The sequence below is a fragment of the Aquarana catesbeiana genome, linkage group LG01 (genome assembly GCF_042186555.1).
Source record: "Aquarana catesbeiana isolate 2022-GZ linkage group LG01, ASM4218655v1, whole genome shotgun sequence".
Lineage (NCBI taxonomy): Eukaryota > Metazoa > Chordata > Amphibia > Anura > Ranidae > Aquarana > Aquarana catesbeiana.
This window is the reverse complement of record NC_133324.1, coordinates 776,024,218-776,048,793: the sequence shown is the minus strand read 5'-3', so window position 1 is coordinate 776,048,793 and position 24,576 is coordinate 776,024,218. Positions and strand designations below refer to the sequence as shown.

Below are 24,576 nucleotides of genomic sequence, written 5' to 3'. Positions count from 1 at the left end.
ATGATTGCCTGTTTATTGCCCATGTATTGCCACAATTGCCAGTGTGGTATACAAATATTTTGCCCACTTACTCCCACAAGTATGTATGTTGTCCACATTTGTTTCTCAGGTGCTGTCATGGTTGCCATTATGTTTTCCATATATTGCCACAACTGCCATGGTGTGGTTATTGTCAGTATTTTTCCACATTTGCCCATTTATTCCCACACTTTAGTGCTATAGCGCAGTCTTTTTCAACCAGGGTCCACAAGCTCCTTGGGGTGCCTTGAAGTTTCCTCAGGGGTGACTTGGCAAAATGTCTAAAAATTGATCAGAAATTGTATACAAGCCAGCAGGTGGATCAAGCCTGCCTTTTAGTTAGGCAGCACCCTGGTCCTAAACAAGGCTGCTAATAAATCAAGTTGTGCTAGGTGGTAACCAGCCTGACTAATTGTTTGATCCACTGATTTCTGTTCTAAGTCTGAGTTTAATTGGTAGTCTCTCTCTGTCAATAGGTGGCACTGTTGCCTTTCGCATTAGGATGATGGATTAAAGTGAATTCAGGTGATGGGTAAATGAGTTATCTCAGACAATCATCAAGAGTTTCTTTTGGCCGCTGTGCATGCTGGGATAGTCTTTTTATTCGGGAGGGGTTCTGGTGATTCAGGTTCTTCGCGCCCGGGGCTGCGGCCTGGGTGGGTGTGTGTCGAGTAACTCCTGGTTGCTAGGCCTGAAGCCTGAGGCCTATCCAAGAGTAATACTGGCTGCTGGGTCTACTTAAGACCTATACAATAGTTCAGGGTTTTGCAAAGGAAGAGCAGCAAAGGTTAAGCCCAAAGCCTGAGGCGGAACACGTGTGTTAGAGGCTCAGTCCGAGGGGAGCCTGATCATTAGCGGAGGTAAAGGAGAAGCAGTTGCCACAAAGGGACGACCACTCTTGTTACCCGAGGCAAGTTTGGAAGGGATGAAGTTCTGAAGGAGTACCAGAGCAGAAGCTTCACTTGCCGGGGACGGTGAAGTAAGTGGGAAAGCTTCAGCGGAGACAGATCCAAGAATACAGCGGGTAGCTTTGAGTAAAGCTTGAAGGAGTACGGTGGGTAGCTATAAGTAGAGCTTAAAGATAAGTACAGCGGTTAGCTGTGGGTGAAGCTCGAGGGATGCAGCAGGTAGTTGAGAATCCGAGAAGTCTTGTGAGAGATGGCAAGCTGAGCTTAATGATCTACAGTGGGATACTGTGAGTTAAGCTGGAAGATCTACAGGGGGATACTGTGGGTTAAGCTGCTTAGTTCTATTTTTGTCTACAGAGTTTGCCTAATTGCTATTGCATTTGCCTAAAAGTGTCCTGAGCCCTCACCCTCTCTCTCACCGTTCCTGTTAAAAGAAATAAAACTCTTTGTTCACTTTTACAAAAAGTGACTGACGCTCAATCTTTTCACCTTGCACCACACCCACTATGCCTAGTATCCTGCACTCTGAGGAGAAATGTCAGTTCTCCCTGGCTCTGGGGGTCACCATCAGGCCCTTGGAAGTCGGAGAGACTGCTACAGTTACACAAAGCCATGAGGGTTTCAATATGCACAATTATGACTTTCTAGACACTGGCATCCTACCAACCAATGAAGTCATCAGTAGATAAGGAGGACATCTGTTGCCTCCACAGCATCCTTGTTTGAACCTCCTCTGCCGCTCTGTGTGTTAGAGGCTCAGTCCGAGGGGAGCCTGATCATTAGCGGAGGTAAAGGAGAAGCAGTTGCCACAAAGGGACGACCACTCCTGTTACCCGAGGCAAGTTTGGAAGGGATGAAGTTCTGAAGGAGTACCAGAGCAGACGCTTCACTTGCCGGGGACGGTGAAGTAAGTGGGAAAGCTTCAGCGGAGACAGATCCAAGAATACAGCGGGTAGCTTTGAGTAAAGCTTGAAGGAGTACGGTGGGTAGCTATAAGTAGAGCTTAAAGATAAGTACAGCGGTTAGCTGTGGGTGAAGCTCGAGGGATGCAGCAGGTAGTTGAGAATCCGAGAAGTCTTGTGAGAGATGGCAAGCTGAGCTTAATGATCTACAGTGGGATACTGTGAGTTAAGCTGGAAGATCTACAGGGGGATACTGTGGGTTAAGCTGCTTAGTTCTATTTTTGTCTACAGAGTTTGCCTAATTGCTATTGCATTTGCCTAAAAGTGTCCTGAGCCCTCACCCTCTCTCTCACCGTTCCTGTTAAAAGAAATAAAACTCTTTGTTCACTTTTACAAAAAGTGACTGACGCTCAATCTTTTCACCTTGCACCACACCCACTATGCCTAGTAACCTGCACTCTGAGGAGAAATGTCAGTTCTCCCTGGCTCTGGGGGTCACCATCAGGCCCTTGGAAGTCGGAGAGACCGCTACAGTTACACAAAGCCATGAGGGTTTCAATATGCACAATTATGACTTTCTAGACACTGGCATCCTACCAACCAATGAAGTCATCAGTAGATAAGGAGGACATCTGTTGCCTCCACAGCATCCTTGTTTGAACCTCCTCTGCCGCTCTGTGTGTTAGAGGCTCAGTCCGAGGGGAGCCTGATCATTAGCGGAGGTAAAGGAGAAGCAGTTGCCACAAAGGGACGACCACTCCTGTTACCCGAGGCAAGTTTGGAAGGGATGAAGTTCTGAAGGAGTACCAGAGCAGACGCTTCACTTGCCGGGGACGGTGAAGTAAGTGGGAAAGCTTCAGCGGAGACAGATCCAAGAATACAGCGGGTAGCTTTGAGTAAAGCTTGAAGGAGTACGGTGGGTAGCTATAAGTAGAGCTTAAAGATAAGTACAGCGGTTAGTTGTGGGTGAAGCTCGAGGGATGCAGCAGGTAGTTGAGAATCCGAGAAGTCTTGTGAGAGATGGCAAGCTGAGCTTAATGATCTACAGTGGGATACTGTGAGTTAAGCTGGAAGATCTACAGGGGGATACTGTGGGTTAAGCTGCTTAGTTCTATTTTTGTCTACAGAGTTTGCCTAATTGCTATTGCATTTGCCTAAAAGTGTCCTGAGCCCTCACCCTCTCTCTCACCGTTCCTGTTAAAAGAAATAAAACTCTTTGTTCACTTTTACAAAAAGTGACTGACGCTCAATCTTTTCACCTTGCACCACACCCACTATGCCTAGTAACCTGCACTCTGAGGAGAAATGTCAGTTCTCCCTGGCTCTGGGGGTCACCATCAGGCCCTTGGAAGTCGGAGAGACCGCTACAGTTACACAAAGCCATGAGGGTTTCAATATGCACAATTATGACTTTCTAGACACTGGCATCCTACCAACCAATGAAGTCATCAGTAGATAAGGAGGACATCTGTTGCCTCCACAGCATCCTTGTTTGAACCTCCTCTGCCGCTCTCTCTCAGCACTGGGGTCATATGAGCTGACTGATAGAGAGAAATTGAGGGAGAAGAGAAACAGCAATACTAGTTAGTACCAGTGTGCAAAAGTGTATTTGCTTTTGAAGAATACACACCTCTAACATTGGTTGTCCTACATGTGGATATTGCGGCCTTATTGTAAAACTATTAGAATGTTTTTTTTTAGATTTTAGAATGGGAGAAAGGGCCTTCAGACTGTCCATAATTTTAAAGGGTGCCTTAGCTGAAAGAGAGGTTGTGAAACACTGCTCTAGCGTCATCTGTGTGAGAGCAGGTAAGCGCTGTCTGCTTTATAGCAGATCGTATTAGTATATAACCCTGCTACACTCAACACAATCATCTCCCTGTAGGATCTTAGACTCACAGCACTAATGTTCCCAGGTTAGCTGACAGGTACACTTTATTTTCACACTGGCGCACAATTGTTATTGCTTGATTGCAAATGTTTATCTGCATATTGACATTTGCAAATTGCAAGGATGTTACTTTTCATGTACATAATTTTATTAATTTCAGACTGTATAAAGGAGAGCTGTGTTTAGTTCTGGAAGTGAACTGATCATAGATGTCCTAAGGATTTTACGTGGTAAAAGCAGTCTGTTATTCCCAGTTACCTCTGGGCCAATGCTGGCAGCAAAGGAGAACTTGTCACTGCTAAGGAAACAAAGCTACATTTATGTCTCTCTCTCTCTCTATGTAAGTGAAGTCAGTCCACTCCCCCATCCAAGTACTACTCTCTGGCCCCTCTTCTAGCACTGTACCTCATTCTGTACAGTATTCATCTACCCAGAGGTCTAAAGGCTAGACAGGAATTTTACAGAAGAATCAGGTAATTTCTCCATTCTTAAATTATAGAAATTATTTAAATTATTACATTGGGCATTTACACCCCTATATGAGGCTCAATGTTGCATAATAAAATTATGCATTGTAGATTGTAATATGTACAATAGAAACTATTATACTTTTCAGGCGAAGGAGCGCAGTACATATATGAAAATGACAATGCACTTTCTCTCCATTTTTAATAAATTAGTAAATATATTGTTTGTGTGAAAACAATATATTTAAAATTCTGCATGATCTTAGAGTTCACATATTTCATAATTTTAATGGGGCAGCATATTTCATCCCACTAAAGAATATATAAACCCTTTTGCAATAATTAACCTTTTTTATGTGCTCCCTTTCTTCTGTTAAATATATCATCAAAAGCATTTTGTTATATCTGTTCAATTAAAAAAAAAACAAAAAAAAAAACACGTTGATCTTGCCAGAAATCTTGTCAGCTGATAAGTTCTCGTGCTTTCTGCTTGTACTTTACTGTTAGCAGTTATATTTTTCTGAGAACTACAGGACCCTGCCCATCTATGCTATGGACAGAAGAACAGGGGGAGGTCCCAGTAATCTTGTCCCATTTCTGCTGTCCTGATACAGTAAGGTGAGTGAGTGTTGTGATAGTACAGGAAGTATGTTACTGGCAGAATCATCAGAAAAAAAAATAAAATAGAAAAAGCCTGAAAAGGTAAAAAATGTGGATGGGGGAATCATTCCTGCTGTACTATTGTATTCTGTCGACGGATAGCTGGCAGCAATGACCATTCAGGAAAAACCCAACAGGCTTGTTTTACACAAGTTGATCTACCGATTGACTTGTGTAAAATCAGCTAGCCCATACATGGATAAAAATTCCCAGCTGAACTGGCCGAATTTCGATCCATGTATGGCAGGCTTAATTCACCCACCATATCTACAGACATCTAAGATGCACTTTATCAAGAATTTGTTCTTGGGTTTAGATATACATTTAAATAAAGACAAATTGCTGTATACATGATTAAATCTACATTTTATGTATTCCTATTATCCCTTCTTGAATAATTTGCAGATTAGAAATAGCAATTCTTCTGCTGCATATCAGTAAAAGACCATTCTTTCAAGAAACAGACAGCAGACTCTTGCTGAGCTCATAATACCTGACTCATTAGTAGTCACCATATTTTCATAGAGTACACCAGTGTATGGCTATGTCATGTAGTACACTAGTGCACAGATTCAGTGGCGGCCTGTGCACTGTAGGCGCTCGGGCGCCGCCCCCCCCCCATCAATGCGTCTGGCCCCTTTCAGGACGCCGGACGCATGGATTCCTATGGCAGGGGTGGGAGCGGGTGGTACTTTTTGAAGCACCTGATTAGAGCCAGAGGCTCTAATAGGCTTCAAAATAGTATAGGCTTGGGGCGCAGAGAGTGCGCCCTGATCCCACCCAATTGTGTGATGATATCAATGATATTTTCACACTAACCTTCCTCCCCACCAATCAGGAGGCAGGGCAGCAGACCTGTTTCCTGATTGGCAAAGTGCCAGGCCACTATATTGGATGCCTGGCACTTAGGAAGAGGAGTGGAGAAGACACGCTGGAGGAGCTGCTTCGGTAAGTCCCCTCTGCCAGAGCCACGCGCGTGGGGGGAGGGTTTGGTGCTGCCAGAGCTGAGTTCATGTGGGGGGGTGTGCTGCCAGAGCCATACAGGGGGTGGCTTCGGTGCTGCCAGGGCCACACTCGCGGGGGGGTGTGCTGCCAGAGTCGCACGCGGGGGGTGGGCACAGGTGGCTGCATATGATGGGCAAAGGTGGCTGCATATGATGGGCACAGGTGGCTGCATATGATGGGCACAGGTGGCTCCATATGATGGGCACAGGTGGCTGCATTTGATGGGCACAGTGGCTGCGTTTGATGGGCACAATGGCTGCAATGATAGGCACAATGTCTGCATATGCTGGGCACAGTGACTGCGCTTGATGGGCACAGTGACTGCATTTGATGGGCACAATGGCTGCATTTGATGGGCACGGTGAGGCTGCAATTGATGGGGGGGGGGGTTGAGTATTTTTCAGTTTTTATGCGTCCCCCCAAAAATTTTGAGCACCAGCTGCCACTGTTAAGGAATACATGCATTTTCTTACCACAGACAACAGTCATGCATGCACTGGAAAAGGGAAGTTGTGGGGTGGTAAAGACAATTCTTAATAAAGTCACTGGTACATGTCTTAGATGTGAAGACACTGAATTTCAGTAGTGCAACAGGGACTTGCCGCAATTTATTGCCTTTAACTGAAGTTCTTTAAGTCAAATGTTTCTTCTCATAAAAAGTGTAAAGCAGCCATTGTATGTACCGAAGAAACTGAACATACAGTATCTCACAAAAGTAAGTACACCCCTCACATTTTTGTAAATATTTTATAATATCTTTTCATGTGACAACCCTGAAGAAATGACACTTTGCTACAATGTAAAGTAGTGAGTATACAGCTTGTATAACAGCGTAAATTTGCTGCCCCCTCAAAATAACTCAAAACACAGCCACTAATGTCTAAACCGCTGGCAACAAGTGAGTACACCCCTAAGTGAAATTGTTCAAATTGGGCCCAATTAGTCATTTTCCATCTCCGGTGTCATGTGACTCGTAGTGTTACAAGGTCTCAGTTGTGAATGGAGAGCAGGTGTGTTAAATTTGGTGTTATCGCTCTCTCTCTCTCACACTGGTCACTGGAAGTTCAACATGGCACCTCATGACAAAGAACTCTCTGAGGATCTTAAAAAAAGAATTGTTGCTCTATATAAAGATGGCCTAGACTATAAGAAGATTGCCAAGACCTTGAAACTTAGCTGAAGCATGGTGACCAAGACCATACAGTGGTTTAACAGGACAGGTTTCACTCAGAACAGGCCTCGCCATGGTCGACCAAAGAAGTTGAGTGCACATGCTCCGTGTCATATCCAGAGGTTGTCTTTGAGAAATAGACGTATAAGTGCTGCCAGCATTGCTGCAGAGGTTAAAGGGGTGGGGGGTTAGCCTGTTAATGCTCAGACTATACGCTGCACACTGCATCAAATCGGTCTGCATGGCTGTCATCCCAGAAGGAAGCCCAAGATGATGCACAAGAAAGCCCGTAAACAGTTTTCTAAGACAAGCAAACTAAGGGCATGGATTACTGGAACCATGTCCTGTGGTCTGATGAGATAAAGTTCAGATTTAGTTCAGATGGTGTCAAGCGTGTGTGGCGGCAACCAGGCGAGGAGTACAAAGAAAAGGGTGTCTTGCCTACAGTCAAGCGTGTCGGTGGGAGTGTCATGGTCTGGGGCTGCATGAGTGCTGCCTGCACTGGGGAGCTACAGTTCATTGAGGGAACCATAAATGCCAACATGTACTGTGACATACTGAAGCAGAGCATGATCCCCTCCCTTCAGAGACTGGGCTGCAGGGCAGTATTCCAACATGATAACGACCCCAAACACACCTCCAAGATGACCACTGCCTTGCTAAACAAACTGAGGGTAAAAGGTGATGAACTGGTCAAGCATGTCTCCAGACCTAAACCCTATTGAGCATCTGTGGGGCATCCGCAAACGGAAAGTGTAACATCTAACATCCCCCAGCTTTGTGATGTCATCATGGAGGAGTGGAAGAGGACACCAGTGGCAACCTGTGAAGCTCTGGTGAACTCCATGCCCAAGAGGGTTAAGGCAGTGCTGGAAAATAATGGTGGCCACACAAAATATTGACACTTTGGGCCAAATTTGGACATTTTCACTTAGGGGTGTACTCACTTTTGTTGCCAGCGGTTTAGACATTAATGGCTGTGTGTTGAGTTATTTGTTCGAGGGGACAGCAGATTTATACTGTTATACAAGCTCACTCACTACTTTACATTGTAGCAAAGTATCATTTCTTCAGTGTTGTCATAAGGAAAGATATAATAAAATATTTACAGAAATGTGAGGGGTGTACTCACTTTTGTGAGATACTGTACCTGTCTTTGTATTTTCTGACATACACATATAAACTTTCCATCTTAAAGGCCCATATTTTGGTTATTGGGCATGATGGTTGGATCCAATGACTAATAGCTAGATGTAGGAAGGGGTAGTAGGCAGGTAAGTCATCAACTAGGAAGGTAATTAATATTATTACTATTATTATAATTCATATTATTACTATTATACAGGATTTATATAATGCCAACAGTTTGTGCAGTGTTTTACAATATAAAGGGAGACAGAACATTAACAATACAATTCAATACAAAGGCATTAGGAGGGCACTGCTCTTAAGAGCTTCAGATGTAATAGGGAGAGGCAAGTGGAACAAAAGGAAATAACTGTGAGGGATGAGCTGATAGGAGAAATAAAAGATTCAGTTGTTAGCTGAATTCAGGAAAGGCTTACCTGAAGAGATTTGTTTGCAGGGATTGCCTAAAAGTGGACAGAGTAGGAGATAGCCAGACAGGCTGAGGTAGAGAGTTCCACAGGATGGGAGATGATCTGGAGAAGTCCTGGAGATGAGCATGGGAGGAGGAGACAAGAGAGCTAGAGAGCAGGAGGTCTTTGGAGGAGTGGAGAGGACGGTTTGGGTGATATATTGAGACAAGATTGGTGATGTAGCTTGGGATAGAGTTGTAAATGGCTTCGTATGTTGATGTTAGTATTTTGAATTCAATTTGCTGGGCAATCAGAAGCTAGTGGAGGGATTAGCAGAGTATGATGGCAGACACTAAAAATGGGTGTATTTTGGAGATACTATGGAGGTGAAGTCTACAAAATTTGGACAGTGATTGGATTTGGAAAGGACAGGTCAGAGTCTAGGATTATACCTAGCACCCAGGTACAAGGGGAGGGAATTTTAGTTGTACTTATGATCTTGATGGAGATGTCAGGGGAGGGGGCATGAGTGGGGATGAATATTATGAGCTCAGTTTTAGAAAGGTTGAATTTGAGGAAGTGGTTTGACATCCACAGTGATATGTCAGTTATTAAGTTAGTAATGCGAGAGGAGACTAAAGGCGTGAGGTGAGAATTAGAGAGATATATTTGGGTGTCATCAGCATAGAGATGGTATTAGAAGCAGTGGGAGTTTATCACATGACCAAAGATGAGGTGTAGATGGAGAGGAGAAGGGCTCCCAGTACAGAACCTTGGGGGGACTCCAGAAAAAGAGGAAGCGGAGAGGAGGAGGCAGAGTTGTAGGCAGCACCGAAGGAATACTGTGATAGATAGGAGAGCAGAGTCTTGAAGGCCAAGGGAGTGAAGTTTTTAAGAGGAGCAGATGATCAACCGTATCAAAGGCAGCAGAAAAGTCTAGTAGTATGAGTATGGGGTAGTGGCCATCAGATTTAACAGTTAGTAAATTGTTAGTGTAGTTTTCATAGAACTGTTTCTGTGGAGTGTTGCAAGCAAAAGCCAAATTGTAAGCAGTAAAGGAGGTTGTTGTCAGTGAGGCAGGACTCAGATGGTTGTAGACTAGGTGTTCGAAAAGTCTAGAGGTGAATGGGAGCAAGGAGATTGGTCTTAAGTTATTCAGGCTGGTGGGGTCCAATGAGGGCATTTTAAAGTTGAGTTCCACCAAAAAGTGGAAGCTCCGCTTATCTGCCTCCTCCCCACTTCCGGTGCCACATTTAGCACCTTTCAGGGGGCAGCAGCGAGATCACTCAGAAGTTCGGCCCCCTCCCCCCCCCCCCCCGGGCCATTCAGAAAGCGCAGTGCACTTCACGCATGCGCAGTAGGGAACCGGCTCTGAAGCTGCAAGGCTTCACTGCTGGTTTACCTTACAGGCAATGGCGGGGCAGCAGCAACCGAGAGCCGATGGAACCATCGACTGGGGTGCCGACATCGCTGGATTCCAGGACAGGTAAGTGTCCCAGTATTAAAAGGCAGCAGCTACAGTATGTGTAGCTGCTGACTTAAAATTTTTGCTAGGAGGGCGGAACTCCGCTTTAAGTATGGGTATGATCAGTGCATGCTTTAGAGGGGAGAGGAATATGCCAATAGAGAGTGTAAGTGAGGGAGCATAGGATAGAGCAAGAGGGTGACCATGGTATTTGCAAGGAAACAGGGTCCAGAGGACAGGTGGTAAGGTGAGCTTCTGAGAAAAGTTTGGGCATCTGTTCCATAGTAACATGTCAAAAGAGGAATTTATTAAATGTGGTTTTGGACAGGGTATGTTAAGTGGGATAGATATCTGTGCAGTTGAGATATCAACAAAAATTGCATCAATCTTGTTTTTGAAGTTAATACTTGCATATCTAAGGTTATTGAGCTCCTGGGGCAATTGAAAACAGATTAACACATGGTTTTATATTACAACGACTGTTTTTTTTTTTTAACTGATTAAAAGGTTTGCTATAAGTATGTGTGTATAATGAATGATACGACTGCTAATAATGTATATGACTGACTATATGCTGAGCTGTTAAATGAGCACTAATATAAATGCTGAGACATATAACATTAGTTTTAACTGGCATAAAAATAATACAGTGTTTTCTTACCCCCACATAAGATGTTATGTCTATATGAGAGGAACATGTAATGTGTTTTATGCAAATATTTGAAATAGGAAAAACATCATATTTATTAGGTGACTCTTGGAATGAAATTGTAGTACTGACATTATACTAATACGTAATTCACTTGCCTTGCCACAGCAGCACACTGCCCATATATCACAGTGTTGCACTGAGAACAAGCTCCATCTGATACAACGTAGGTTGAATAACATTTGGGTTAGGATTGTTCTTAGTGCCACGTCTATACTCAGAAATTTGATGTGCTGTCATTATTCTTTTATTTTATTGTATTTTCCACTCAGTAGCTAGCGCAAGGTGAATACATCCTTATGAAGGAATCAGAAAAAAATGGAGTGAGAACTGTTCTGGCCATAATAGTAGTAGAAAGGGTCATCACATTATAACTGTGAAAGCTTCTATATATCTAGAAATTAGGACATGATAAGGCTTCCAAAAAAAGCCTGTAACTAGTGGAAACCTCTGGAATCTTCCCAAAGTAGTTACCTGCCTAGAGGTCAAGAGTTCAGCAATTGCACACACCAAGGCCAACAGCTTGAAGGGGCTGCAATTTGCAGAGTTCATGACCACATGTAGACTTAAAATGCATAGGTGATGACCTTCTCCTGGCCATCTTGTTCTGACTTCATCTAAGGCTGTGTGTCCACATCTTGTCTCTCATTTGGTTACTTGCTAAAACTTTACAATTCGAGTGATCACAGGGGGAGGGTAGACTGAGGAAATTCTTCCTTCTGCCTGCAGAAGACTGATGACATCTTTACTGCAAATTAAGTAATCTCAGCCTCGGCACAGTTACCTGACTATAGATCAAGAGTTCAGCAATTGCACATGCCAAGGCCAACAGCTTGAAGGGGCTGTAGTTTTCAGGGTTCTTCTTGGCCACATGTAGACTTTGAATGACATTGGCGATGACCTTCTCCTGGCCATCTTGTAGGTACTAGTGTATGGCCCCTAGGCCCTGAGTACGGGTGTCAGTTATTAGCTGGAATGGAAGGGAGAAATCAGCAAAGGTAAGCACATCAGCTGCTTCTTCAAGTACTTAAATGCCTCACATTGTTGCAATCCCCATTCCACTTTCATGGAGTCCCCCCCTTGTGGCCTGCCTCATGTAGGAGCTTTTGAATCAGAGCAGAGTGATGGGCATATTGCTTGATGAAATGCAAAAAAGTTCTGACTTTGGTCACAATCGTTAGGGACCTCCATTTTTTTATTGACTTTACTTGGGATTGGGCTCAATCTCACAATGGTATTTCAGCCCATACTGGTGCTCCTGTGTCCACACTGCATCCATGCATTGAAGATGGTCCTTGAATGTAGGAGAAAACACCACTACATTTTGAAGACAAATACTAGCCAGGATGGAAGTGTTTGATCATCCTTTGGAATGCGAATGGGCACATTGTTCACCCCTAAGAGCCTCCTTTTAAATTGGTGCAACCCCATTTTAACAAGGATATGCCAATACCTGCTGGCAAGATCGAGTGTGGAGAAAAATGTGGCCCGTCCTAGAGCAGATAGGGATTCTTCTACTCCTAAAAGTAGATAGTCCTCCCTCGTGAGCCACCCAGCGGCTTTTAGTCTCTTCAGTCACCCCTTGTTTCATCATCTGTTCTAGCATCTGCTTGGCTATTTGGTAGTGGTGTGGAGGTATGCTTTGCTATATCTCCCATCAGGGAGGATTACTTTGGGTATCTCGTGTTCAGTCCCATTGCTTCAACTGTGGTTATGGTCCCCCTGTGAGAACACATCTGACCACTAATCCAATATCCGCTTACTGCTTCTAACTTTATGGGTATCAGTTCCTCTGTGGTAAGTTGTAGGAGTGGTAGTATTTGCTCTCCTGCTCACTCATTTTTTTTCTTGCCAACCTCTAAATTATGTTTACTTTTGTCACATAGCAAGACCATGAAATTCTCAGATCACTCTGTGCCGCACCTAGGGTGAAAGCACTTACATGGTTAAGGCCAGGTCAATCAACGCAGTTTCAAGAAGCAAATAGAGTGGCGTAGTCTTGGTATTATGGATTCAAACTGGTATCATACCTTGCCAAACCATTGTCAGAGTTCTGTTGACAAATAGAGCCACTTCTTGCCTGGTTTCCTATGGTGGGCCCAAGTGTGCAGGACATACCTTTAGCATCTCAATTCTTAGATCCCAGATGACATTCATGCACAGAATTTCCTGTGACCACCCCCCTCCCAGAGGCATTACCCACAGCAGGACAGTCACCACATCTTCAGTTCTTGAATGGGGAGTCTTTCCAATTTGCTGCCCCACTGAGTAACTCTTGGCAGTGGGACACTCTAGTTTAATGGCTTCCTTTGTGTATGACTGGGCCAATGTCCCTGGAGATGGCTAAACTCTTGACAGCCCCAGCACAGGGATAGTGACCTTGCATGCCTCCACTGCCCCTCGGTGAAGTATTCCTTTCTGTACTTCCACTCTGATAATTCTATCGGCAGCTGATGGCAACTTCCCATGGAACTGTATGTCCTATTGCAAGTGAGTCTAATGCCGCAAACACATGATCGGAATTTCTGTCAGAAAAAACTTGGGTGGTTTTTCCGACAGAATTCCGCTCAAGCTTGCCTTGCATACACACGGTGACACAAAAGTTCTCTGAACTTTCGACTGTCAAGAACGCGGTGACGTACAACACTACGACGAGCCGAGAAAATGAAGTTCAATGTTTCCGAGCATGCGTCAAATTGTTTCGGAGCATGGGTCATTTTGTGCGCGTCCGAATAGCATACAGACGATCGCATTTCTGGATAGAAACTTTTCCCAACCGAAAAATAGAGAACATGCTCTCAATCTTTTGCTGGCTGGAATTCCGCCAGCAAAAGACCAATGGAGCATACACACGATCGCATTTTCCGACAAAAAGCTCTCATCGGAGTTTTGCTGGTGGCATTTCCAATCGTGTGTACGCGGCATAACAGTTTCCTGCCTATGATGGCCATTGGTGTGTCCAAGCCTGTATGTCAATGTTTTAGCCACTCCTAAAAGTTTGTGGAACTTTAAATTGGGTGTACTTCTATGTTTCTCTGACTTTGTTGGACAACAGTCCATCCACAAATTGTTCCTTCAGCCATCCATCTGCATCACCCCAGTCAGACCTTCCTACTCGGCCACTTTCCCTGTGGCATATCTCCGTTTCCATGCCATGTAGTTACAGTGCATATTGTGGAATAGATTCTACTGCTCTATACTTTCTGCTGACGAATTGGGCTCTGGGGTACCCTAGTGTTACCACATGCCTGTACACTGCGTCTACATAGTTAACTATCTTGTCAGTGAAATCCTGGTCTTCAACAGGATTAACCTCCTGGCTTTCCCCTTTGGGGCATTAATGGCCAGTCCTGTCTACTAATTGCATGGTTTACAAAGCAGGGTTTACATACACATACACCCCCCTGTTCCACATCACCATTTTATAAAACCTGGAGACTGTGCACATATACCACCACTGTCTTCCAGGTATCTACGACCTGGCAGAGACTGGCAGTGCATCTGTGCACGGAGGTGGAAGGGATCAAAAAAGGTTGATGCAGTTTAATTCCACTTTAAGGAGGACTATACATTTATACTTTAAGGCACAGGTCACACATCAGAAAAACAAATTCAAATATTTCTGAAACTGAATTAATGTACTTGAATACATTGGGGAATTTTAACAACTTAGAAATCCTATTACATATGTCTTAGTCAGGCCTTCAATGATCTCCTATGCTTTGTGTCATTGTTAAGACTTACAACTGCTTTCCATTTACTAGTCTGCTTATATTGGCCAATAATCCTGTTTTATTCTGCTCTGATCACTCTGTGGTAAACGTATCCAAAAAAAGCTTGTGGCGCCGAGTAGCCTATCCTCTATCAAGCTAGTGGTTTTCCCTGAGCTCATGAGAAAAAAAGAGTCCTGTATTAAAGTATGAAGGCTTGTAACCAAGAGCATGCTTTAATGTTATTTTTAGAGGTTTAAGCAAATGTGAAATTTAAGGGATCATTCTCAGTAGGATCTTGAAATATGTGTCTGTATATTTAGAAGATGAATGTAGAACTTTTTCCAAAGCCACGCATGTACAGGGAAAAGTCTACAGATAGATATCTGTACTACACACCAGCCAGTATAAAGTAGTAAAATATAGAGTAAAACGATTGTGTGACACAATAATATCAAGCTGATTTACTGTGACCATATCAAAACCACCTTAGAATTTGAGGAAAGATGCAGATATATAATCATTTCATATCACTACATTTCCTTAAGGTTCCAATAAATAATTTACTATATCTGCCTAGGTTTGAATAATTTAATGTATTCCATATTTCCCTTTACTTTGGGGGTTTTCTACCTTGTAGACATGCATGTTTGCATTGAGTGAATTTGCATGCATGTCTCATGAAGAGTACCAGTTTATCTCTGAGGAAGACAGTTGCTATCAGCCAGAAAGATCAGACCTGGATGAATGATTACTCTCTCACGAATGCTTGAACAAGGGATGTCTGTCAAGTTTAAAAGGATGTAAAGGCAATATCATTACATAATCTGACAGTGGCTAACATATCAGTACTTAGCCAGACGTGGCTAACCAGGTTGGGTAAACCTTCTCTTAACGGAGAAGTATGGGCAAAGCTTGTTTGGCATACTTCTCCTGTGGGCCACAGGAGTATACTTAGTTCTGCAGTCCTGTGATCCAGATTCAGCTGACAGCAGGCTAAACATCGCTGTCAGCTGACATAACAGAGCCAGTCTAGGCTCTGCAGGGATCCTGACAATCATGTCGGTCTCTGTCAATATGCCTGACCAGTAGCTGACTCAGCCTCTTAGCACTAGGGATGAGCCGAACACCCCCCAGTTCGGTTCGCACCAGAACCTGCGAACGGACCGAAAATTTGCACGAACGTTAGAACCCCATTGACGTCTATGGGACTCGAACGTTCAAAATCAAAAGTGCTCATTTTAAAGGCTAATTTGCATGGTATTGTCCTAAAAAGGGTTTGGGGACCCGGGTCCTGCCCCAGGGGACATGTATCAATGCAAAAAAAACTTTTTAAAACGGCCGTTTTTTCGGGAGCAGTGATTTTAATGATGCTTAAAGTAAAAAAAAAAAAAAAAGTGAAATATTCCTTTAAATATCGTACCTGGGGAGTGTCTATAGTATGCCTGTAAAGTGGCGTTTGTTTCCCGTGCTTTGAACAGTCCCTGCACAAAATGTAATTTTTAAAGGGCAAAAAGTCATTTAAAACTGCTTGCGGCTTTAATGTAATGTCGGGTCCTGGCAATATGGATGAAAATCAGTGAGACAAACGGCATGGGTACCCCACAGTCCATTACCAGGCCCTTTGGGTCTTGTATGGATATTAAGGGGAACCCCACACCCAAATTAAAAAAAGAAACAGCAGTATACAGGCTCTGTACTCTGAACAGCAGTATACAGGCGGTGCAAACAAGACAGGGACTGTAGGTTTGTTGTTAAGTAGAATCTGTTTGTAATTTTGAACTGGTACATTTTTAACGTGTTTAGCTCCAGCCAAAAAATCTATTTTAAGCTTTTTGGAAAACATAGGGAAGGGTTATCACCCCTGTGACATTTGTTTTGCTGTCTGTGCTCCTCTTCAGAAGATTTCACCTCACTTTTTGTCCCAATGACAAATGTTTTTTGAAAATTTGGGTTTTTTTGTGAAACAAGGATTGGTGATAAAGCATCAGTGGAAAGGAGAAATGTTTTTCCCATATTAACTCTTACAGGAGAGAATTTCCCTTCCTAGGGGTAGATTTCATCTCACTTCCTGTTGTCTCCTTCCGTTTGTAAGTTGGATGTTTGAAAGTAGGGGCCTGCCCTATATACTTAGCAGAAATTTGGGCCTTAGGTGTTGTTGTGGCCACAACACTGTAAGCCCTCACAGGGCCCTGCTGTGAAATATTAGATCAAAAATTGTAATTACATGCCCCTGTTGAACAGGGGCAGAAAAATTGGGCCTTTGGTGGTGGTGGTGGTGCTGGTGCCACAACACTGTAAGTCCTCACTCTCTCTTGGTGGGCGCAGAAACGGGCACTGCTGTGAAATATTAGATCAAGAATTGTAATTACATGCCCCTGTTGAACAGGGGCTGAAAAATTGGGCCTTAGGAACTGGTGCTGGTGCCACAACACTGCAACCCCTCACAGATACTCTAGTTGGAACGCAGGAACGAGCCCTGCTGCAAAGTATTGCATGAAAAATTGTAATTACACGCCCCTGTTAAACAGGGGCTGAAAAATTGGGCCTTAGGCACTGGTGGCGGCGCCCAGAGCCAAAAATGTTCTTACAAGCTATCAGCGTGATCATTGAGGAGGAAGAGGATAATTACTCAGGATAGTCACTCAGCATCAGCATAGGCAGTCTTTGAAGGGATCTGAGATTTCAAAAAAAAATTATTCGGTTACATCAGCATCAGGTGCTTGGTAGCTGGTGGTGATCCAAGACTGATTCATTTTTATGAAGGTCAGTCGATCGACCGAGTCGGTGGACAGACGCACCCTGTGATCGGTTACAAAGCCTCCAGCAGTACTGAATGTGCGTTCCGAAAGAACGCTGGATGCAGGACAGGCCAGTAGCTCAATTGCATACTGTGCAAGCTCTGGTCAGTGATCCATCCTCAAGACCCAGTAATCCAGAGGATTTTTGGTGGGAAAAGTGTCCAAGTCAGATCTTGCCCCTAGGTATTCCTGCACCATGTAAAACAGACACTGGCGATGGTTGCTGGAACCGATCATACCTTGGGGCTGCGGTCAGACGGCCACCTTCTCCACCGCTCCTTCTTTGACTGACCGAAGCCTCAGCAACACGTCCAGAAACAGGAGTTTGTAACCTCCCAGTCTCTGGGAACGCGTTGCACAGACCTTTCTGCAAGGCCTCCCGAAGATTTTTCATCCTCTGCTCCCTTTGCGACGGCAAGATAAGGTCCGCAACCTTACCCTTGTAACGTGGATCAAGGAGGGTTGCCAGCCAGTATTGGTCCTTCTCCTTGATACAACGAATACAAGGATCCTTACGCAGGCTTTGCAGGATCAGGGAGGCCATGCAGCGTAGGTTTGCTGAGGCATTCGGTCCGGAGTCCTCTGGGTCACTAAGCACGACATGGTCCGCAGCCACCTCCTCCCAGCCACGTACAAGTCCATGTGTTTCTTGGGACTGATCCCTTAAAGACTGCTGCTGATGCTGAGTGCCAGGCTCCACCTCCATACTGACACAATCCTCCTCCTCCTCCTCGTCCTCTTCCTGTGTGATCGGCAGGCACGCAGGAACACTGTCTGGATAAAGGGGGCCTTGAGAGCTAAGGAAGTCCTCCTCTGTTCTGCCTCAAGTGCCCTGTCCATTATTCCACGCAGCGTGTGCTCCAACAGGTGGACAAGGGGGACAGTGTCACTGATGCATGCACTGTCACTGCTCACCATCCTCGTGGCCTCCTCAAATGGTGACACGACAGTGCATGCATCCCTGATCATGGCCCACTGGCGTGGGGAAAAAAAAAACAAGCTCCCCTGACCCTGTCCTGGTGCCATAGTAGCACAGGTACTCATTGATGGCCCTCTGCTGCGTGTGCAGCCGCTGCAGCATGGTTAACGTTGACTTCCACCTGGTGGGCATGTCACAGATTAGGCGGTTCTTGGGCAGGTTAAACTCCTTTTTGGAGGTCTGCCAGCCGAGCACTGGCATTATATGACCGGCGGAAATTCACACAGACTTTCCTGGCCTGCCTCAGGACATCCTGTAAGCCCGGGTACCTGCCCAAGAACCACTGCACCACCAAGTTAAGGACGTGAGCCAAACAGGGCACATGGCTCATTTGTCCCTGTCGGAGGGCAGAGAGGAGGTTGGTGCCATTGTCACAAACCACCATTCCTGCCTTAAGTTGGCGTGGTGTCAACCACCTCTGAACCTGCCCCTGCAGAGCTGACAGAACCTCTGCCCCAGTGTGGCTCCTGTCCCCCAAGCACACCAGCTCATACACCGCATGGCATCTTTTGGCCTGCATACTTGTGTAGCCCCTTGAATGGCTACGGAGCACCGCTGGTTCCGAGGACAAAGCACAGGAAGAGGCCATGGAGGAAGAAGAAGAGGAGGGGGTGGAGGAGAGAGGTGTGTCACAATCATTAGTAGTGGCATTTTGGAGGTGTGGTGGCGGAACAACCTCCAACACTACTGCACCTTGTCCTGCATCCTTCCCAGCTGCCAGCAGAGTCACCCAATGCGCGGTGAAACTTAGGTAACGCCCCTGTCCATGCCTCCTGGACCATGAGTCAGCGGTAATATGCACCTTACCGCTGACTGCCCTGTCCAGCGAGGCATGGACATTGCCTTCCACATGCCGGTAGAGAGCCGGAATCGCCTTCCGTGAGAAAAAGTGGCGTTTGGGTACCTGCCACTGAGGAACCGCACATTCCACAACTCACGGAAGGCGGCAGAGGAAATTTGCCTGGTACAATCTGACGTCGGTGTACCGAAAGCAGATTGCCCACAAGTACTTGGCTGTGACACACCTAATTCTACACCTTCATTCCTCTCAGTGCAGGTCTCAGAGAGGACTGAAGGTATAGTGGGGTTGGAGATCTCAGCTGATGAGGAGCAAGGAGAGGTCCTCTTTGTTCTTTGGTGTGGGTCTTTTAGATACGCTTGCCAATGAACTGCATGGCAGGTCAACATATGTCTGGTCAAGCATGTGGTGCCCAAGCGGGAGATGTTTTGGCCACGCGAGATACGCTTGAGACATATGTTGCAAATAGCAGCGGTGCAATCTGATGCACTCGTCTCAAAAAAGGCCCACACCAAAGAACTTTTGGAATAACGCGCAGAGACAGCAGTGCCCTGCACATGCGGAGCTTTGGGGTGTGATGCAGTCAGTGTGCTGCCCTTAGGCTGGCCCCTGGAGGGCATCCTGCCTCGTTGGTGATGTGCCTCCTCCTCCTCTCTCCTATCAGGCACCCACGTTGAGTCAGTGACCTCATCATCCCCTCCCTCCTCATCACTGGAGCAAACCTGGCAGTATGCTGCAGCAGGGGGAGCATGACTGCCAGATTGCTGTCCTTCTTGGGCACCCCCTCTGTCCGTGCTCACGTTACTGCCTTCATCTAGCTCAGTATCATCATCAGAGCCTGATAAACGCTGGGCATCCTCCTGGAGCATGTACCCAACACTGTGGTCAAACAGTTCGAGGGACTCCTCAGGAGGACATGGTGGGGCTAGGGAAGGAGTCACTGATGCCATTGAGCCGAGGGAAGAGTCCGCGTTGGCAGCTAGCTTTGCCAGACAAAGTACCCTGAGCATGGGTGAAAGAGGATGAGGAGGATGAGGACGGCTTGGTCATCCACTCGACCAAGTCTTCTGCATGTTGCGACTCAACACAGCCAGCTGCCGAAAAAAAGGCCAAGCGTGTCCCACGGCCATGTGCTGATGAGGATGCACCGTCTCCACGACTAGCACTGTTGCCTCTAGACACAGAGCCTGCTTGCCCTCTTTTATTGGCTTGTGACTGTCTGCCTCTCCTTGTTGGCCTTCCAGACATACTAATGGCCTGTAGCTGCACTAAGCTGGGATATATATATATATATATATATATATATATATATATATATATATATATATACTGATACTGCAGCTAGCAAAATCAACTGCCTGCCTGTAGTATGAGAACACCACCAACCTTCTACGGGTAACTTTAGCTGAACACTGTGCAGAGCTCGCAAAAAAATATCTTGTAGCTTATTTAGCTGCCTGCGGTAGTGATAGGATCAGGAAAACACCACCAACCTTCTACAGGTAGGTTTAGCTGAACAATGTGCAGAGCTCGCACTACACTAACTTGTAGTTTTAGCTGAACACTGTGCAGAGCTCGCAAAAAACAAACTTGTAGCTTATTTAGCTGCCTGCGGTAGTGATAGGATCACGAAAACACCACCAACCTTCTACAGGTAGCTTTAGCTGAACATTGTGCAGAGCTCGCACTACACTAACTTCTAGTTTTAGCTGAACACTGTGAGGAGGACGCACTACACTAACTTGTAGCTTTAGCTGAACACTGTGCAGAGGTCGCACTACACTAACTTGTAGTTTTAGCTGAACACTGTTCAGAGGACGCACTACACTAACTTGTAGCTTTAGCTGAACACTGTGCAGAGCTCGCACTACACTAACTTGTAGTTTTAGCTGAACACTGTTCAGAGGACGCACTACACTAACTTGTAGCTTTAGCTGAACACTGTGCAGAGGTCGCACTATACTAACTTGTAGTTTTAGCTGAACACTGTGAGGAGGACGCACTACACTAACTTGTAGCTTTAGCTGAACACTGTGCAGAGGTCGCACTACACTAACTTGTAGTTTTAGCTGAACACTGTGAGGAGGACGCACTACACTAACTTGTAGCTTTAGCTGAACACTGTGCAGAGGTCGCACTACACTAACTTGTAGTTTTAGCTGAACACTGTGAGGAGGACGCACTACACTAACTTGTAGCTTTAGCTGAACACTGTGAGGAGGACGCACTAAAGTAACTTGTAGCTTTAGCTGAACACTGTTCAGAGGACGCACTACACTAACTTGTAGCTTTAGCTGAACACTGTGCAGAGGTCGCACTACACTAACTTGTAGTTTTAGCTGAACACTTTGAGGAGGACGCACTAGACTAACTTGTAGCTTTAGCTGAACACTGTGCAGAGGTCGCACTACACTAACTTGTAGTTTTAGCTGAACACTGTGAGGAGGACGCACTACACTAACTTGTAGCTTTAGCTGAACACTGTGAGGAGGACGCACTACCCTAACTTGTAGCTTTAGCTGAACACTGTGCAGAGGTCACACTCAACTAAATTGTAGCTTTAGCTGAACACTGTGAGGAGGACGCACTACACTAACTTGTAGTTTTAGCTGAACACTGTGCAGAGGTCACACTAAAATAACTTGTAGCTTTAACTGAACACTGTGAGGAGGACGCACTACACTAACTGTAAATAGTCTAGCTGCCTGACTGTGGTACTAATAGGATCAAAAGAACACCATCAATGTTCTTCAGGTAGCTGTAAATACTGTAACAAGCCTGCCTGTCAGTAGGAAGATAACAGGAACGGATCTAGCTAAACTGAATACAGTGTATATATATATATATATATATATATATATATATATATATATATATATATACACAACACCTGGAATGCATATATATACACAATACACTGTAAGTGCAGCTAACTCACTGACTGTCCTGCCTAATCTATCTAACTTAAATCAAATGACACTGCCTCTCTGCCTATCTCTTTCAACGCCGGAACACACACTACACAGGGCCGCCATGCAGGCGGCCTTATATAGTGTGGGGCGTGTACTAAATCCCCTGAGCCATAATTGGCCAAAGCCTCCTTGGCTTTGGCCAATTACGGCTCTCTGTGATGGCGCTGTAATTGGCCAAGCATGTGGGTCATAGTGTATGCTTGGCCAATCATCAGCCAGCAATGCACTGCGATGGCGCAGTGAATTATGGCCCGTGACGCGCCACACGAATTTGGCGTGAACGGCCCATATCGTTCGCAATTCGGCGAAAAGACGATGTTCGAGTCGAACATGGGTTCGACTCAAACACGAAGCTCATCCCTACTTAGCGCATTATTGAGAGCCTGAGCCAGCCACTCCAGATCCCTCCACAGCCTGATGCTCCTATTGAAGGGGCAGAGCACAGAGTAACTTACAGTCACCGCTCTGTGCTCAGAGCTGACCCAAGAACTGAGCCATTAGTGTTCTTTGATCATTCAGTTCTTGGGCTTAGAGGTGGCAGGGGAAAGCTGCAGCTTGGATCAGGGCTGCAGTCATCTAGCTGAGTATGAGGTTTGTTTTTTTCAGTCCCACAATTCTCTTTTAGGCTGGCCATACACTAGTAGAATTTTGTTAGACATGTTTCATTCTTAGTGGGGTCAAATTGACATTCAATTTCTACTGTAGTTATGAGAACATTCAAAAGAGTAGGATGGAAAATCTTTCTCTAACAACATTTTAACTAAATGTGTTTTCTGGGCAGGGAAAATGGTATATATTGCAATGAAACCCGTTTATTACATCTGAGATTTAACTGAAATAACAGGTCTGGACAAAATTTTAAAGGCTTTCAAGCAAAATTAGTTGGCTAGTGATGTCGAGAAAGAATATTCTGCTGGATTGATTTTTCATAATCTCCCTACCAGGGTTTGAACGGAAATCTAACCATGTATAGCCAACTCTAAAGTAGATCTTAACCTCATGACTGCATTATATGATCACCACCCTGTATTATATTAATAAAGGTTGCATATTTTAAAAGATCTAAAACAACATTTGAGATTATATTAGCATAATGAAGCTTTTGTGTCACTTCCTGTCTAAAGGTGGTCATACACATAAAGATTTACATTCATAGAGTCCCCCATCCCTGCTGCTGACTGTTTATTCTGATAGCCAGCACCCATATGTAGGCAGGTATTCCCCTTTAATGAATAACAAGTCCCCTTGGGCCCCTTGGGGGGGTGTCATCTGTACCAGCCCAGCCCTATCCCTTTAGAATAATAGTGGGAGTGTAGGCAGGTGTAGAGTGACCTACCTGCTTCCTGTAATGGTGTGGCAACAATGCTGCACTGCTCCTTAATTCAGAGCAAAGTTGCCAGGCTATTCCAGCTTTCACTACAGTTGGATGTAAAGATGTTAAAGAGAGCTTGACTATCAGCTTTGTCACTGCTGTAGCTCATCAAGCCTATAGCTTATCAATCCGCAAATGGCCACATCTCATCCTGCCCACTGCTTTCTGGACTGACAGTGCTGCCTCTGTTGCAGAACCCCTACCACTCTGGGCTGCAGTGTCTAGTAGTGGGAGTGTGTGAAATATAAATTAAGGATGGTTAGGCTCAGCCAGGGAAGGTAAAGGAAGTTTTCTGCTTAATTTTTGAGGCTTGTGCATCATATAGTATTTGGATTTGGTACTTGTTTAGACTGTCATTCAGGAGCTTTTACTTGTACTTCAAGGCAAGAGTCAATTTAGTTGGACCTTACTCAAGACTTAGGACACTCTACCAGTTCCCAAGAGACAGAACTATGCAAATCATTAGGTACCAGTACTGTCAAATTAGAACAAGAGATAGACAAATTAGGCATACGAATACATACTGTATAGACAAACTTGCAAACACAGCCCATTTAATGTGTGATAGATTTTACTGTATGCCTCTGGGTAATGAATGTTTAGCTTTATTATGATAGGGATGTACTTTATACCCTTCATCTCCCTCTGATGTACACTAATATTCAGCCTTCCTATACTGATGCTAATTAAATGTTGAGTGTTATCTTTGCTATGCAACAGACTGCAGCTCAGGGTCCCATTAGAGAAAAAGCATTATACATTGAAAATCATAATTATTATAACTGAGAGGCCCATTCAAGAGCTTAAACCGGGACCCCGGAGAAGAAGAGATCATTCATGAGCCAGGTGTCTCACCAATAATAATTATATTCTGTTCAAGTTTTCTTTTCTAACACATTCTCTTTCTCATTACCTTTTGTCTATCAGTTTCACTGCCATTGTACAGAAAAGTGGAACTGAATGCAATTACATTCAATTGATGTGGATACAGTGCAGATACTGACATGAATTGTGAATGTACTGTAGATACAGGTGCAAATGCTGTGAGTAGAGCTTTATTTTAATTCTCCAGCTTATGTGGATATTAAATAGAATGGACATGGCAATATTAAATAGTATGTTTAAGAGGCATAAAATGAGGAGTAAGTGACGAAAAATATTGTTTTATAGTAACGGTATGGGGGTATGGGGTTATTACCTGTAATTTTA

At 44.7% G+C, this 24,576-nt stretch overlaps 1 protein-coding gene across 1 annotated transcript in view; it reads left to right on the top strand.

Annotated features, from left to right (window-relative positions):
• Window positions 1-4,048: 4,048 nt before the first annotated feature.
• SCRG1 (stimulator of chondrogenesis 1) overlaps window positions 4,049-24,576 on the top strand; it is a 73,327-nt gene continuing 52,799 nt past the window's right edge. Inside the window, exon 1 of the mRNA XM_073612033.1 lies at window positions 4,049-4,192. The gene's annotated coding sequence lies outside the window, so the exon portion shown is untranslated. The remainder of the gene's footprint in view (window positions 4,193-24,576) is intronic.